This window comes from Bombina bombina, chromosome 12 (assembly GCF_027579735.1).
Source record: "Bombina bombina isolate aBomBom1 chromosome 12, aBomBom1.pri, whole genome shotgun sequence".
Classification (NCBI taxonomy): Eukaryota; Metazoa; Chordata; class Amphibia; order Anura; family Bombinatoridae; genus Bombina; species Bombina bombina.
Genome location: NC_069510.1, coordinates 74,582,732 through 74,600,181, shown reverse-complemented (window position 1 = coordinate 74,600,181; position 17,450 = coordinate 74,582,732). Strand labels below are relative to the sequence as shown.

At 38.9% G+C, this 17,450-nt stretch overlaps 1 protein-coding gene across 2 annotated transcripts in view; it reads right to left on the bottom strand.

Annotated features, from left to right (window-relative positions):
• Positions 1–17,450, bottom strand: part of LOC128642851 (multidrug and toxin extrusion protein 1) — a 466,573-nt gene that overhangs the window by 408,420 nt on the left and 40,703 nt on the right. The gene's annotated exons all lie outside the window — the stretch shown is intronic.

Below are 17,450 nucleotides of genomic sequence, written 5' to 3'. Positions count from 1 at the left end.
TTGCAAGCAGTGGTGCCTTCCGTTTAAGGTACCTGTCTTGTTCCCTCCCTTTATCCATGTCCTAAAGCTTTGGTATTGGTATCCCACAAGTAAAGGATGAATCCGTGGACTGGATACACCTTACAAGAGAAAACAGAATTTATGCTTACCTGATAAATTACTTTCTCTTGTGGTGTATCCAGTCCACGGCCCGCCCTGGCAATTGAGTCAGGTAAAAAAATTTTTGTTTAAACTACAGTCACTACTGCACCCTATGGTTTCTCCTTTTTCTTCCTAACCTTTGGTCGAATGACTGGGGGGTGGAGCTAGAGGGGGAGCTATATGGACAGCTCTGCTGTGTGCTCTCTTTGCCACTTCCTGTAGGGAAGGAGAATATCCCACAAGTAAAGGATGAATCCGTGGACTGGATACACCACAAGAGAAAGTAATTTATCAGGTAAGCATAAATTCTGTTTTCTCTTGTTAAGTGTATCCAGTCCACGGATCATCCATTACTTATGGAATATATTCTCCTTCCCAACAGGAAGCTGCAAGAGTCCACCCACAGCAAAGCTGCTATATAGCTCCTCCCCTAACTGCCATATTCAGTCATTCTCTTGCAAGCCTCAACATAGATAGGAGGTTGTGAGAGTCTGTGGTGCTTTCTACTTAGTTTATTCTTCAATCAAAAGTTTGTTATTTTAAAATGGCACCGGAGTGTGCTGTTTATCTCAGGCAGTATTTGGAAGAAGAATCTGCCTGCGTTTTTCTATGATCTTAGCAGACGTAACTAAGATCCATTTGCTGTTCTCACACATTCTGAGGAGTGAGGTACTTCAGAGGGGGAATGGCGTGCAGGTTTTCCTGCAGATAAGGTATGTGCAGTAAAATATTTTTCTAGGAATGGAATTGACTAAGAAAATACTGCTGATACCGAAGTAATGTAAGTAAAGCCTTAAATGCAGCGATAGCGACTGGTATCAGGCTTATTAATAGAGATACATACTCTTGTAAAAATGTGTTTTAAAACGTTTGCTGGCATGTTTAATCGTTTTTAACATATGTTTGGTGATAAAACTTATTGGGGCCTAAGTTTTTTCCACATGGCTGGCTTAAATTTTGCATAGAAACAATTTCCACTGTTATAGTATAAAAGTTACAGTTGGTGCAGTTAAAATTACAAACAGTGACATTCAGCTTCCCTCAGCAGTCCCCTGCATGCTATAGGACATCTCTGAAGGGCTCAAAAGGGCTTCAAAAGTAGGAGCTGTTATGACTGTTTAAAACATATTTTTCGTTTTGTTAATCTGTTTTTTGTATTAAGGGGTTAATCATCCATTTGCAAGTGGGTGCAATGCTCTGCTAACTTGTTACATACACTGTAAAAATTTTGTTAGTTTAACTGCCTTTTTTTCACTGTTATTTCAAATTTTGGCAAAATTTGTTTCTCTTAAAGGCACAGTAACGTTTTATATATTTGCTTGTTAACTTGATTTAAAGTGTTTTCCAAGCTTACTAGTCTCATTATTAGTCTGTTCTAACATGTCTGACATAGAGGAAGCTCTGTGTTCATTATGTTTTAAAGCCATGGTGGAACCCCATCTTAGAATGTGTACCAGATGTACTGATTTCATGTTAAACAATAAAGATCATTTTTTTGTCTTTAAAAACATTATCACCAGAGGATTCTGTCGTGGGGGTAGTTATGCCGACTAACTCTCCCCACGTGTCAGACCTTTTGACTCCCGCTTTAGGGACTCACGCTCAAATGGCGCCAAGTACATCAAGGGCACCCATAGCGTTTCTTTACCAGGGGATTCTGTCGAGGGGAAAGTTATGCCGACTAACTCTCCCCACGTGTCAGACCCTTCGACTCCCGCTTCAGGGACTCACGCTCAAATGGCGCCAAGTACATCAAGGGCGCCCATAGCGTTTATTTTACAAGACATGGCAAAGGTGGTGAATAATATTCTGGCAGCAGTATTAGTCAGACTACCTGAAATTAAAGGAAAGCAGTTAGCTCTGGGGGTAGATACAGAGCATACAGACGCTTTAAGAACCATGTATGATACTACCTCACAATATGCTTAGTCTGTGGGTGATTTTTTTTTTTGACTCAGGGAAGATGATTTAACCTGATTCTGATATTTCTACATTTAAAATGTATGCTTGAGAACCTCCACTTGTTGCTCAGGGAGGCTTTGGCTGCTCTGAATGAATGTGTACAATCGCAGGGCCAGAGAAATTGTGTAGACTGGATAAATAATATGCAGTGCCGGTGTGTACTGATGTTTTTCCAATACCTAAAGAGGTTTACTAAAAAAATTTTTTAATAAGGAATGGGATAGACCAGGTGTGCCGTTCTCTTCCCCTCCTATTTTTTAGAAGAATGTTTTCTAATAGTTACCACCACACGGGACTTCTGGCAGACAGTTCCTAAGGTGGAGAGAAGAGTTTCTACTCTAGCTAAGCGTACCACTACCTCTGATGAGGACAGTTGTGCTTTTTAGATCCAATGGATAAAAAATGTTTATTCAACAGGGTTTTATCCTGCAGCCCCTTGCATACATTGCTTCTGTCACTGCTGCTGCGGCGTTCTGGGTTGAGTCTCTTGATGAGGCTTTACAGTTAAGCGACTCCATTGGATGAATATATTTGACAAGCTTATGCTAGCCAATTCCTTTGTTTTCTGATGCCTTGTTCATTTGACTAGACTAACGGCTAAGAATTCTGTTTTTTACTATACTGGCGCGCAGAGCGCTATGGCTTATATCATGGTCAGCTGTCGTGACTTTAATAAATAAGCTACTTAACTTCCCTTCAAGGGGCAGACCCTATTCGGGCCTGGTTTGAAGGAGATTATTGCTTATATCACTGGAGGAAAAGGTCATGCCCTTCCTCAGGATAGGTCTAAATCAAGGGCAAAAAAAAAAAAAAAAAAAAAAAAAAAAAGGCTAATTTTCGTACCTTTTAAAAACTTCAGGGCAGGTGTGGCATCCTCTTCCTCTAAGGCAAAACAAGAGGGAATTTTTGCTCAGTCCAAGGCGGTCTGGAGACAATCGGACCTGGAACAAAGATAAGCAGGCCAAGGAGCCTGCTGCTGCCTCTAAGGCAGCATGAAGGAACGGACCCCTATCCGGTAACGGATCCTATAGGGGGCAGACTTTCATTCTTTGCCCAGGCGTGGGCAAGAGATGCCCAGGATCCCTAGGCATTGGAATTTATATCCCAGAGATATCTTCTGGATTTCAAAGATTCCCCCCCAAAAAAAGGGGAGATTTCGCCTTTCACAATTATCTGCAAACCAGATAAAGAAGGAGGCATTCTTACATTGTGTACGAGATCCATCCAGTTCCAAGAGAGGAACAGGGACAGAGTTTTTACTCAAATCTGTTTGTGGTTCCCAAGGAGAGGGAACCTTCAGACCTATTTTGGATCTAAAGATCTTAAACAAATTCCTCAGAATTCCGTCATTTAAGATGGAAACTATTCGTACCATCTTAACTATGATCCAGGAGAGTCAATAGAGGACTACAATGGATTTGAAGCATGCTTATCCTCACATTGTGATGCATAAAGATCACCATCGTTTTTCAGGTTTGCCTTTCTAGACAGGCATTACCAGTTTGTAGCTCTTTCCTTTGGGATATCTACAGCCCCAAGAATCTTTATGGAGGTTCTGGGGTCGCTTTGGCGGTCCTTAGACCGCGGGGCATAGAAGTGGCCCCTTATTTAGACGACATCCTGATACAGGCGTCAAACATCCAAATTGCCCAGTCTCATACGGACGTACTACTGGCATTTCTGAGATCACATGGGTGGAAAGTGAACAAGGAAAGAGTTCTCTATCCCCAATCTCAAGGGTTTCCCTCCTAGGGACTCTGATAGATTCTGTAGAAATGAAAATTTACCTGACGGAGTCCAGGTTGTCAAAGTTTCTAAATTTCTGCCGTGTTTTTTTCATCCCATCCGCGCCCTTCGGTGGCTCAGTACATGAATGAAATCGGCTTAATGGTAGCGGCAAGGGACATAGTACCGTTTGCACGTCTACATTTCAGACCGCTGCAACTATGCATGCTCAGTCAGAGGAACGGGGATTACACAGATTTGTCCCCCTGTTAAACCTGGACCAAGAGACCAGAGATTCTCTTCTCTGGTGACTATGTCGGGTCCATCTGTCCAAGGGTATGACCTTCCGCGGGTCAGATGGGACAATTGTTACAATAGATGCCAGCCTTTTAGGTTGGGATGCAGTCTGGAACTCCCTGAAGGCTCAGGGATAGTGGACTTAGGAGGAGACCCTCCTTCTAATAAATATTCTGGAACTGGGAGTGATATTCCATGCTCTTCAGACTTGGCCTCAGTTAGCAACTCTGAGGTACATCATACTCCGTCGGACAATATACACGACTGTGGCTTACATCAGCCATCAAGGGGGAACAGAAGTTCCCTAGCGATGTTAGAAGTCTTACAATAATTTACTGGACAGAGACTCACTCTTGTCTATCAGCTATCCATATCCCAGGTGTTGAGAACTGGGAGGTGGATTTTCTAAGTCGTCAGACTTTTCTTCCGGGGGAGTGGGATTTCCTCCGGAGGTCAAGACCAAGCAGGAGAGGGCTTTGGTGTTTTTGACAGCGCCTGCGTAGCCACGCAGGACCTGGTATGCAGATCTGGTGGACATGTCATCCTTTCCATCACGGTCTCTGCTTCAGAGACAGGTCCCTCTACCTCAGGGTCCTTTCAACCATCTAAATAGAATCAATCTGAGATGGACTGCCTGGAGACTGAACGCTTGATGTTATCAAAGCATGGCTTCTCCGAGTCAGTCATTGATACCTTAATACAGACATGAAAGCCTGTCTCTAGGAAAATTGAACATAGATATGGTGTAAATATCTGATTGTTATGAATCCAAGGGTTACTCATGGAGTAAAGTCTGGATTCCCAGGATATTATCTTTTCTCCAAGATGTTTTTGAGAAAAGGGTTGTCAGCTAATTCCTTAAAAGGGGACAGATTTTTACTCTGTCTATTTTTTTGCACAAGCGTCTGGCAGGTATTCTAGACGTTCAGGCATTTGGTCAGGCTTTGGTTAGATCCAAGCCTGTGTTTAAAACTGTTGCTCCGCCATGGAGCTTAAACCTGATTCTTAAGGTTCTTCAAGAAGTTCCGTTTGAACCTTTTTTGTTCCATAGATATCAATCTTTATCTTGGAAAGTTCCTTTTGGGTAGCTAATTCCTCGACTCGTAGAGTCTCCAAGTTATCTGTGTTACAATGTGATTCTCCTTATCTGGTCCTTCGTACGGATAAGGTAGTCCTGCGTACCAACCTGGGTTTTTTCCTAAGGTGGTATCTAACAAGTACATCACTCAAGAGATAGTTGTTCCATGCTTGTATCCTAATCCTTCCTCAAAGAAGGAACGTCTATTACACAATATTGGACGTGGTTTGTGCTTTAAAGTTTTACTTACAAGCTACTACAGTTTTCATCAAACGTTCACCTTGTTTGTTGTCTATTCTGGACAGAGGAGAGGTCAAAAGACTTCAGCAGCCTCTCTGTCTTTTTGGTTAAAAAGCATAATTCATTTAGCTTATGAGACTGCTGGACAGCAGCCTCCTGAAGGGATTACAGCTCATTCTACTAGAGCTGTGGTTTTCACTTGGGCCTTTTTTAAATGTGGCTTCTGTTGAACAGATTTACAAGACGGAGTCTTGGTCTGCGCTTCATACTTTTCAAATTTAACAAATTTGATACCTTGCTTCTTCGGAGGCTATTTTTGGGAGAAAGGGTTTTTTACAGGCAGTGGTAACTTCCGTTTAAGTACCTGCCTTGTCCCTCCCATCATCCGTGTACTTTAGCTTTGGTATTGGTATTCCATAAGTAATGGATGATCCGTGGACTGGATACACTTAACAAGAGAAAACATAATTTATGCTTACCTGATAAATGTATTTCTCTTGTAGTGTATCCAGTCCACGGCCCGCCCTGTCACTTTAAGGCAGGTAATTTTTTCATTTGAACTACAGTCACCACTGCACCCTATGGTTTTTCCTTTCTCTGCATGTTTTCGGTCGAATGACTGAATATGGCAGTTAGGGGAGGAGCTATATAGCAGCTTTGCTGTGGGTGGACTCTTGCAGCTTCCTGTTGGGAAGGAGAATATATTCCATAAGTAATGGATGATCCGTGGACTGGATACACTACAAGAGAAATAAATTTATCAGGTAAGCATAAATTATGTTTTTGTGTTATTTTGGGGTTGTGAAATTAGTTTCTCAGTGAAAAAAATGTTTTTTTATTTCCAACCTATGGGGCCTATCTATCAAGCTGTCAACCTCAAATATGCCAGAATTCCACGGCATAATTGTTGCGAGCTTGATCTGACCTAGTTATCAAAGCCGACAGACCGGCAAATGTTGAAATTTGTGACGTAACATATGATCCGCCGGTCTCAATCCGGTGCAGATCGATGCTTACATCATTACAGATGTTCTGAATACACATTCGGCTCTATTTGACACCTTTTACCAGATATCAAACGTTTAACAGGTACACTCGCGGCTATTCCGGCCCAGCGTACCTGGTTTTCAATCCGCCACCCTGGAGGCCGCTGATGCCATAGAAATCAATGGGAGTCTGAAAGCAGTGAAAGCTTATGTTCGATGCTGCCAGATATCCCATTGATTCATATGGTTGAAAACAAGTTATGTTTACACCTAACACCTTAACATAAACCCTGAGTCTAAACACCCCTAATCTGCCGCCCTTGACATCGCAGACACAAATAAAATGTATTAACCTTTATCACGCCGCTCCCCGACACTGCCGCCACTAAATAAAGTTATTAACCCCTAAACCTCTGGCCTCACACATCACCACCACTAACTAAACCTATTAACCCCTATTAAGCCTACCAAATCGCAAAAAATAAATTAAGCTATTAACCCCTAAACCTAACAACCCCCTAACTTTAAATTAAAATTACAACATCCCTATCTTAAAATAAATTTAAACTTACCTGTAGAAATAAAATAAACTATTTTAAACTATTAATTAACCTACCCGAACTATTATTCTACAATTAAATTAAACTACCAATTAAATAAACTAAATGACATATTAAAGAAACCTAACTCTACTCAAATTATTTAAATATACTCTTAAACATTATAACAAATGACTAAATTACAGGAAAAAAACACTAAATGACGAAAAATAAAAAAACACCGGGTAGATTACGAGTTTTGCGTTATGAGGGGTGCGGTACTAACTTGCATGTTATTGTTACCGCTCATTTATATACAGCGCTGGTATTACAGGTTTTTACAAACCCGGCATTAAAAGACAAAAAGTGAGCGTAGAGCAAAATTTTGCTCCACACTTCACTTCAATACCAGCGCTGCTTAAGTGAGCGGTGAGCTGGTGTAACGTGCTCGCGCACGATTTCCCCATAGGAATCAACGGGGAGAGCCGGCTGAGAAAAGTCTAACACCTGCAAAAAAGCAGCGTATAACTCAGTAACGCAGCCCCATTGATTCCTATGGGGAAATAAAATTTATGTTTACACCTAACACCCTAACATGAACCCAGAGTCTAAACACCCTAATCTTACACTTATTAACCCCTAATCTGCCGCCCCCGACATCGCCGACACCTGCATTATACTTATTAACCCCTAACCTGCCGCTCCGGACATCGCCGCCACCTACATTATACTTATGAACCCCTGATCTGCTGCCCCCAACATCTCCGACACCTACATTATTTTTATTAACCCCTAATCTGCCGCCCTGACATCGTCGCCACCTACCTACACTTATTAACCCCTAATCTGCCGCCCCCAAAGTCGCCACCACTATTCTAAATTTATTAACCCCTAAACCTAAAGTCTAACCGTAACACCCCCTAACTTAAATATAATTTAAATAAATCTAAATAAAATTACTATTAATAACTAAATAATTCCTATTTAAAACTAAATACTTACCTATAAAATAAACCCTAAGCTAGCTACAATATAACTAATAGTTACATTGTAGCTAGCTTAGGGTTTATTTTTATTTTACAGGCAAGTTTGTATTTATTTTAACTAGGTAGAATAGTTATTAAATAGTTATTAACTATTTAATAACTACCTAGTTAAAATAAAGACACATTTACCTGTAAAATAAAACCCAACCTATGTTACACTAACACCTAACACTACAGCATACAAAATAATACAGTTGCGCTTACCAGCCTCCGGGGACCTGTGTTCAGGGCAGTGTGTCTTCAGCAAAGCACCGGTCTCCTTGCTCTTCAAGCTCCTCCTCACTTCCTGGGAGCCTCAGACTAGCATACGCCTACGTCACAGTGTCAAAGTAACAGACAACGAACCAGGGCTTTCGGGCATCACAAGGTAGTGAGTGAATAATAAAGAGTGTGCAGGGGGGGCAAAACCGTAAAAAGTAACTTTTATTGGCGAGTCAGCATAAAAACAAAAATGAGCTCGCAGCTCACGATGTCAAATAGTAGTTCTCAGTAGAGACAAGAAAATGCAGACATGTTTCGTGTGGGGCTACCACACTTGCTCACTGCTTACTGATGCCGCAACTGAGACCTCTATTTAAAGAGGCAGAAACCAATTACATAAAACGTTAATTACACACAGATGGTTAAAAACAACTTACTCAAATGTTAACCACTACTTCACCAATAACTTATGCACTGAAATAGTGTCTGCCATGGTGTCTAGACAATTTACCTCTCTCAAAACCTAAGTGAATAAATACTAAAAAATATACAAAAACGTGAGGATAAATATACCTAAGGATCTATATATTTGTTCGTTTAAAGTCTTACTCTTTATCTGCTCTTCACCCATATTACTTATTTTAAATATTTTAAGATACTAGCGTGTCTTTATACAGTATAACCTATTGAATCACAGGTGAAATACACTAGGGATATGATCTATTTGGGGGACATAAAAATTAAGTGGAGCTAAAGAGATTAACGTCACTTTCCATATTTATCCCCTGGGGGTGTCTAGTGTTAAGATAGAAAGTCCATTTGGCTTCTTTGTAAATCAGATAGTACTCTCTGTCCCTTCCTCTTTTGTGTGCCGGAACATGGTCTATAGCCTGAATTGAAAGGAGGGAAGCATCACCTGAATGTATGTTTTTAAATTGTATACAAATATTTACTAGGACATATGAACCCCTACTCTATGAAGATATTGTACTACAAGAGATTTATTGACGATTTGATCTTCATTGGTACTTTCTCTGAACATGAAGCTAAAGGCTTTGTGGGGTATCTTAATTCTTGCATTCCTGATATTCAATTTACATATGAGTGGCAGCCCAGTACAATACATTTCTTGGATGTGGAACTGAGTTTTAATATGTGTACAAAGAGGATAGAAACTAACATCTATTGTAAACCTATCGCAGGAAACTCCATATTGCATTCCTCAAGTTCACATCCTAGACATGTGTTTAGGGGGATTGCCAAAGGACAGTTTTTAAGAACTAGGAGAATCAGTTCAAATGATGATACTTTTCATTCTGAGTCTCTGTCCCTACGGAAAAGATTAGAGAATAGAGGCTATCCGGTCCGGGTCATCAATGATGCACTGGAGGATACATACAAAATAGATTGTTCCAGTCTTTTAAAATACAATAGCCAAAATAGGCAGTCCAGAGGTCAAATTGATAAGAAACCACTGTTTATCACCAAATACTCTATGCAGTATTACCAAATCTGCAACATCATTAAAAAATATCTTCCCATATTGTATGGGGATGATCTTTTGAAAGATGTCATTAGTGATGGTTGCAGGTTTGTGTACAAAAGGAACCTCACATTAGGTAATATGGTGTCCCCAAGCCAACCTCGGGCCCCTAAAAACCAGAGCTCTTGGTTAAGGCATAATGGAACTTACAGGTGTGGAAAAAACTGTAAGGCATGTGATGTTATTAAAGTAGGACCCAGTTTCACCTCCTATGTTACTAGAGATGAATATAACACTAAGGGATGTGTCAATTGTTCAACCACTTTTGTGGTTTACTTAATTGGATGCATGAGTCACAAATTACAATATATTGGCATGACTAGCCGTGATGTTCGTACCAGGACACGTGAGCACTAGCCAGACATTTTATTACTGTACATGGGGGCGATGTGCGCAACTTTGAATGGAATGCAATAGAGACCATAAACAGACCCCCGAGGGGAGGTGATAAATGGTCAATTCTTGCTAGACAAGAGGCCTATTGGATCAATAAGATGCGTACATTAACCCCTTATGGATTTAACTCAGAAAATGATATTATCAATTTTTGGGAATAGGTGTTTAACAACACTAGTACCCATTTTTTGGTAATATTATCTGATGTGTCTTTACTTTTTTCTATATACACCTCAGGTAAATAGCTTAGCCTTTAACTATAATTAGGCTATGTTCCTCTGTTATGGTAACCAATATATTCTGATACATCTAATTTGGTTAAAGTATTTTTGAACGGATTTTCATCTGCCTCATTAATAGTATTTGTTAAATGAATTTCAAGTACTTTCTTTTTGTTGGTTTGATGTTGTGAGTATTAACCAGTATTTCTCTTTTCAGGTACTAATTTCAAGTTTAGATGTTAGGTTCAGTGGTAGATGGGGTGGCATTGTATATATTTATTCATGAGCTATATGTGTTTTGTTATTGTATAAATGTGATTAATATTGCTTATAACTTTAACTTGGAGCATGGATATAATTAATTCAGCCCAGTAGTTATCAAGTTGCTTTTTTCACATTATCTAGAAACTATTATTTGCTCTGATGTTAATATACTATTTAAACCTGCCTTCCACTAACTAGGATCATTTAAAGTATTTTCTTATTTAAACTATTTCTGTACTCCATTTGTGTCATTTATGATAGTCAAATACTTTTGCAGCTTAAATGGTTAACTTTTGTTCTCTTGCAAGGGAGGGAAGGGGAAGGGTGTGTTATGTTTTAACCAATGGGGAACATTTTACCTTTGTAAATAAGGGTGACACCTGTATGAATTTATGTCTATGATTACAGCTATACCTTGCCGAAACATGTAAGACTTATTCGTCTCTCCCCCTACCTTGATGTTACCTCCATACGTTTTTAATGGATTTGGATCCTTAATAAAGTTTGGACTTTTTATTTATATTAAGTGGCAGCTTTCTGGACTTATTTTTTCTATGTTTTTAAATTGTCTGGCCACAGGGGTAAATATATCTGGGTGTTCAATGTCCCTGATATGTTCAAGTGCCCTGTCTTTCAAAAAATGTTTAGTCTTTCCAACATATTGAATTTGGCACCCCCTACAGGTTAAGAGATAAATTACATGTGTAAATTTACAATTTAATTTAAATCTAATTTCAAATGATTTCTTTGTTATAGTGGAAGAAAAATGTATCCCTTCCTTAACATAAGTACAAGCCTTACAACATTTATAAAAGCCCAGTCTGTTGGGTAACCACGTTTTTGTGTTTTTACTTGGAAGGTCAGAGGGAGCTAGAATATTAACAATAGTTTTCCCTTTTTTAGCTACACATTTACAGCCCCCCATAGCTATACCTTCTAAGCTAGGTTCTCCGGCCAAAATTGGTAGGCATTGTTCAATGATGTTACAGACCTTTTTGAATTCCAAACTAAAGGGGATGCTAAAGATGATTTTATCCCCAACATTTGTTTGTGTGTCCCTTTTTTTGTTTTTGTACTGCAATAGATCTTCCCTTGGAATCAGATCTACCTCCTTTTTAATATTACTCAAAAGTTTGTCTGGGTAGCCTCTGTTTTGTAGCCTATTTTCCAAATTTTCACACTGTTCCTTATATGTTTTGTCATTTGAACAAATTTGTCTTGTTCTAATATATTGCCCCATAGGGATAGCTCTTTTTACATGACTTGGATGACATGATTTATAATCAAGAATAGTATTCCCTCCTGATGGTTTTCTATATACACTTGTACTAATGCAACCAGTATATAGATCCACTTCTAGTTCTAAGTCCAAAAATTTTATATTTATTTCATGTTGTTCTCCTGTAAATTTAAGACCTACTGTGCTGGTATTGAGATTAACCAGAATTTTTTTTTAGATTATCCATATTTTTTTTAGTTAAGATTAGCGCCCTATTGTGATCTTGTTCAGATTTTTTAGGTTCCTGTATAGTTAGAATGGTTATCTAAAAAATAAGAAATTGCGATTAACCCCTGGTGGTGTGGGATAGACATATACAATAATACCACATTGATTGTTATGAATCTATAATTTGATTGCCATGTAAGGTTCTTGACCACATTCAAAACTTGGGTGGAGTCTCTGATGTAACTCATAAGTTCCACCACTAATGGTTGTAGGTAAGCATCCACTAATTCAGAAAGGGGTTCTAAAAGGGATCCCACCCCTGATATGATTGGCCTACCAGGGGGGTGGGTGCCATCCTTGTGTAACTTGGGTAAAATATAAAAAATAGGGGTATACGGCGTAGAGGGAAGGAATGTTTCAAAAAGTGATTCCTTAAATGCCCCCACTTGCTTGCCTAGTTCAAGTATATCTCTCATTTTAGCTTGAAATTTCTTAGTTGGATTAAAACTTAATTTCGAATAAACTGCCTCATCTCTCAGTTGGCGTTGGGCCTCTAGAATATAATATTCCCGATCCATAATCACAACATTCCATCCCTTGTCTGAGTTTTTAATGACAATCTCTGGGTTAGATTTCAGCTTTTTTATTGTTTTATTCTGTTCAAATGTTAGATTATGTGTATAATTATCTTTAGAGTTTTTCCCCCCTAGAGTTTGTTCTGAAAGTGTTTTTAACTTATGCTCCACTGTACGTTGGAATACGTCTATACTTTTACTACGGCTTTGAACAGGATAAAATGTACTTTTTTTCATACTTGGCCTGAAAGTGGAGACTGTTTCATGTGAATCCTGGTTCACATTTTCATTTAACAAAGCAGTGAGTTCTAACACCAGGCATTGCTCATCAAAATTCAAGATGTTAGTTTCCTTATTACAGCTAGATATCTTAAGGGATTCAATTGTTTGTTCAGCACCTTCCATGGAACTACTGAAGTGTTTCTTTAACGTAAGTTTTCTTACGAATTTGTTTACATCATGTATGGTGCTGAATAAGTTAAAATGTGTTGTAGGTACAAATCCCAAACCCAGACCTAGTACTTCTACTTCAGTCTTAGTTAACTCATACTGAGGAAGACTAACTACATTTTTTACACATATTTTCTCGTGTACGTGCGTGTCTGATATTGAATTCTGCTCTCCTTTGGTTTTTCGCTTCCCTCTGCTCCACCTTCTTGTTTTTTTCTTTTTGGCTTGTTCCCTGTGCGCCACTCGTTTTTTGACTGTATTCCACTATCTATTTGTGGTGTGTCTAGTGCTGACATGTTACCTACATCTTCTAATTCTTCATTAGACTCATGCTCTGAGGTGTCAACATCATACTTTGTCTCTACAAAATGTACCTTTTTTGTTTGTTTTAGGCAGAGAATCTGTCTTAGTATTTCTTTGAGACAATCTAGTATTATGTTGACCCCTTCCAGTGTGGACCTGCCATTTGTATACTTTATTAAAATCATAACCCCTTTTATCTCGGGATAATTTTAGTTTTTTAAAGTCCCATAAATCTTTTGAGAAATGTGCCATACTCTCCTCAAACATTTTGTCATAGGACTTAAAGTCTTTATCTGTTTGAAATGCTTTTAAGTCAGACTGTACAGTTTTTATATGGCTAATGCATTCCTATCTTTGCTGCTTTTTAAATTCCACCAGTATGTCCATTAAAGCAAATGAACAAGCATCAAGAATTTTATTCCATTTGTTGATAAAGTCAATGTCGTTAACCAGGAACGAGGGGAATTTTCTAATCCTCAACCCTGTCTGTATCCTTTTCTGTCTTTTATACAGCAAAACATTTCTAATGTCTAAGTCCAATTTTATATCCTATCTTCTTAACTCGTCAACTTGAAAAAATAAACTATCCAAGGTATTTTCACATTCTTGTAGGGTATTATCCTCAGCTAAATCATACACCTGTAATGTTGCTTCCAGATCTTTAAAAACAAAGCCATGAGGTGGATCTGCCATGACACAAAAAAAAAGACAAATCACGCTGTACTGACTAAGTTATACGGTAAAAAACAGCACCCCTGACCTCCTAAGTGGCTAATCAATCCGCTGGCTTATGGGCACAAAGGAATCTTCAACTTTGCACATAAAACGCTACATATGGCCCCACAGTCTGAAATAACTACTTCCCTAAGCGAGCCTCCACAGTATCAACGACATCCAGATACAGCATACAAAATAATACAGTGGCGCTTACCAGCCTCCTGGGACCTGTGTTCAGGGCAGCATGTCTTCGGCAAAGCACCGGTCTCCTTGCTCTTCAAGCTCCTCCTCACTTCCTGAGAGCCTCCGACTAGCAGATGCCTACTTCACGGCGTCAGAGTAACAGACAATGAACCAGGGCTTCCGGCTATCACAGGGTAGTGAATGAATAATAGAGTGTGCAGGGGGGACAACACCGTAAAAAGTAACCTTTATTGGTGAGTGAGCATAAAAACAAAAATTAGCTCGCAGCTCACGATGTCAAATAGTAGTTCTCAGTAGAGACAAGAAAATGCAGACATGTTTCGTGTGGGGCTACCACACTTGCTCACTGCTTACTGATGTCACAACTGAGACCTCTATTTAAAGAGGCAGAAACCAATTACTTAAAACGTTAATTACTCACAGATGGTTAAAAACAACTTACTCAAATGTTAACCACTACTTGACCAATAACTTATGCACTGAAATAGTGTCTGCCATGGTGTCTAGACAATTTACCTTTCTCAAAACCTAAGTGAATAAAAACTAAAAAATATACAAAAACATGAGGATAAATATACCTAAGGATCTATATATTTATTTGTTTGTTTAAAGTCTTACTCTTTATCTTTTATGCTGACTCACCAATAAAGGTTACTTTTTACGGTTTTGGCCCCCCTGCACACTCTTTATTATTCACTCACTACCTTGTGATGCCCAGAAGCCCTGGTTCGTTAACACCTAACACTACCCTACAATTAAATAAATTAACTAAATTAAAAAAAAATTAAATAAATGAAATTAGCTAAATCACAAAAACAAACAAACACTAAATTACAGAAAATAAAAAACAAATTACAAGATATTTAAACTAATTACACCTAATCTAAGAGCCCTATCAAAATAAAAAAGCTCCCCAAAATAAAAACCCTAGCCTAAAATAAACTACCAATAGTGGGTTTTATTTTTTTAGATTAAGGTTTGGGCCACAAAAGAGCTAACTGCCCTTTTAAGGACAATGCCCATCCAAATGCCCTTTTCAGGGCAATGGGGAGCTTAGGTTTTTGTAGATAGTATTTTATTTTGGGGTTGGTTGTGTGGTGGTGGGTTTTACTGTTGGGGGGTTGTTTGTATTTTTTTTACAGGTAAAAGAGCTGATTTCTTTGGGGCAATGCCCCGCAAAAGGCCCTTTTAAGGGCTATTGGTAGTTTAGTTTAGGCTAGGGTTTTTTTTTTTGGGAGGGGGGCTTTTTTATTTTGATAGGGCTCTTAGATTAGGTGTAATTAGTTTAAATATCTTGTAATTTGTTTTTTATTTTCTGTAATTTAGTAGGTTTTTTGTGATTTAGCTAATTTCATTTATTTAATTGTTTTTAATTTAGTTAATTTATTTAATTGTAGTGTAGTATTAGGTGTTAGTGTAACATATGTTAGGTTTTATTTTACAGGTAAATTTGTCTTTATTTTAGCTAGGTCGTTATTAAATGGTTAATATCTATTTAATAACTATTCTACCTAGTTAAAATAAATACAAACTTGCCTGTAAAATAAAAATAAACCCTAAGCTAGATACAATGTAACTATTAGTAGGTAGGTTGCGGCGATGTTAGGGGCGGCAGATTAGGGGTTAATAAATGTAGGTAGGTTGTGGCGATGTTAGGGGCGGCAGATTAGGGGTTAATAAGTATAATGTAGGTGGCGGCGATGTTAGTTTATAGGTGTTAGTGTACTTTTTAGCACTTTAGTTATGAGTTTTATGCTACCGCGTTGTAGTGTTAAACTCATAACTACTGACTTTAAAAAGCAGTAGGAAACTTGACAGGATAGGGTGTATCGCTCACTTTTTGGCCTCCCAGGACAGACTTGTAATACCGACCCTATGGAATTCCCATAGAAAAAAGACTTTACGAAGTTTACGTAAGTCGTTTTGCGGGAAGGCCAAAAAATTGTTCGGTGCCCCTAAACCTGCAAGACTCGTAATACCAGAGGAAGTAAAAAAGCAGCGTTAGCACCTGTTAACGCTGCTTTTTAGCTTACCGCAAAACTTGTAATCTACCCGTACATTATCAAAAATAAAAAAGAATTACACCTAATCTAATAGCAATATCAAAATAAAAAAGCCCCCCCAAAATAAAAAACCCTAGCCTACAATAAACTACCAATGGCCCTTAAAAGGGCCTTTTGTGAGGAATTGCTCCAAAGATATCAGCTCTTTTACCTGTAAAAAAAATACAAACCCCCACCAACAGTAAAACCCACCACCCAACCAACCAACCAACCCCCCAAATCTAAAATAACCTAAGCTCCCCAATGCCCTGAAAAAGGCATTTGTATGGGCATTGCCCTTAAAAGGGCATTTAGCTCTTTTACATGCCCAGACCCTAATCTAAAAACAAAACCCACCCAAAAGAACCTTAAAAAAACCTAACACTAACCCCCGACGATCCACTTACAGTTCTTGAAGTCCCACTTGAAGAATCCATCTGGAGCTGGAGAAGTCATCATCCAGGCAGCAAGAAGTCTTCATCCAGACGGCCTCTTCCATCTTCATCCAGCCAGAGAAGTCCTCATCCAGTCGGCAAGAAGTTTTCATCCAGACGGCATCTTCTATCTTCATCAATCCGGCACGGAGCGGGTCCATCCTGAAGACATCCGGGGCGGAGCATCCTCTTCATACGGTCGCCGCAGTAAACTGGAACTTCAATGCAAGTGACGTCATCCAAGTTGGCGTCCCTTGCATTCCTATTGACTGAAAGATTTCAATCAGTCAATAGGATTAGAGCTGCTAAAATCCTATTGGCTGTTGGTTTTTTCTTGACCACATCTTGTTTTCCCTGATCTTTTTATTTTTGACTTCTTCCTTTTCCTACTTCATTTTGCTTGGCTATATGTTATACTGAGGTTCCTATGAGATGGGAGGGGCTTTATTGAGCTCTTGGGATTTAGGAATCTTTGCCTCCTCCTAGGGGTGGGGAAGAGTAGTTCCCCAGGATTAATGGATCGTGGACTCTCACCAATATAAATCAGTCGTAAATTATTATTATTGTTTATTTGTATAATCATGCCAAATTCCACAGCACTGGTGAAGCATAGAAAAAGCAGACAAAACAAATAATGAA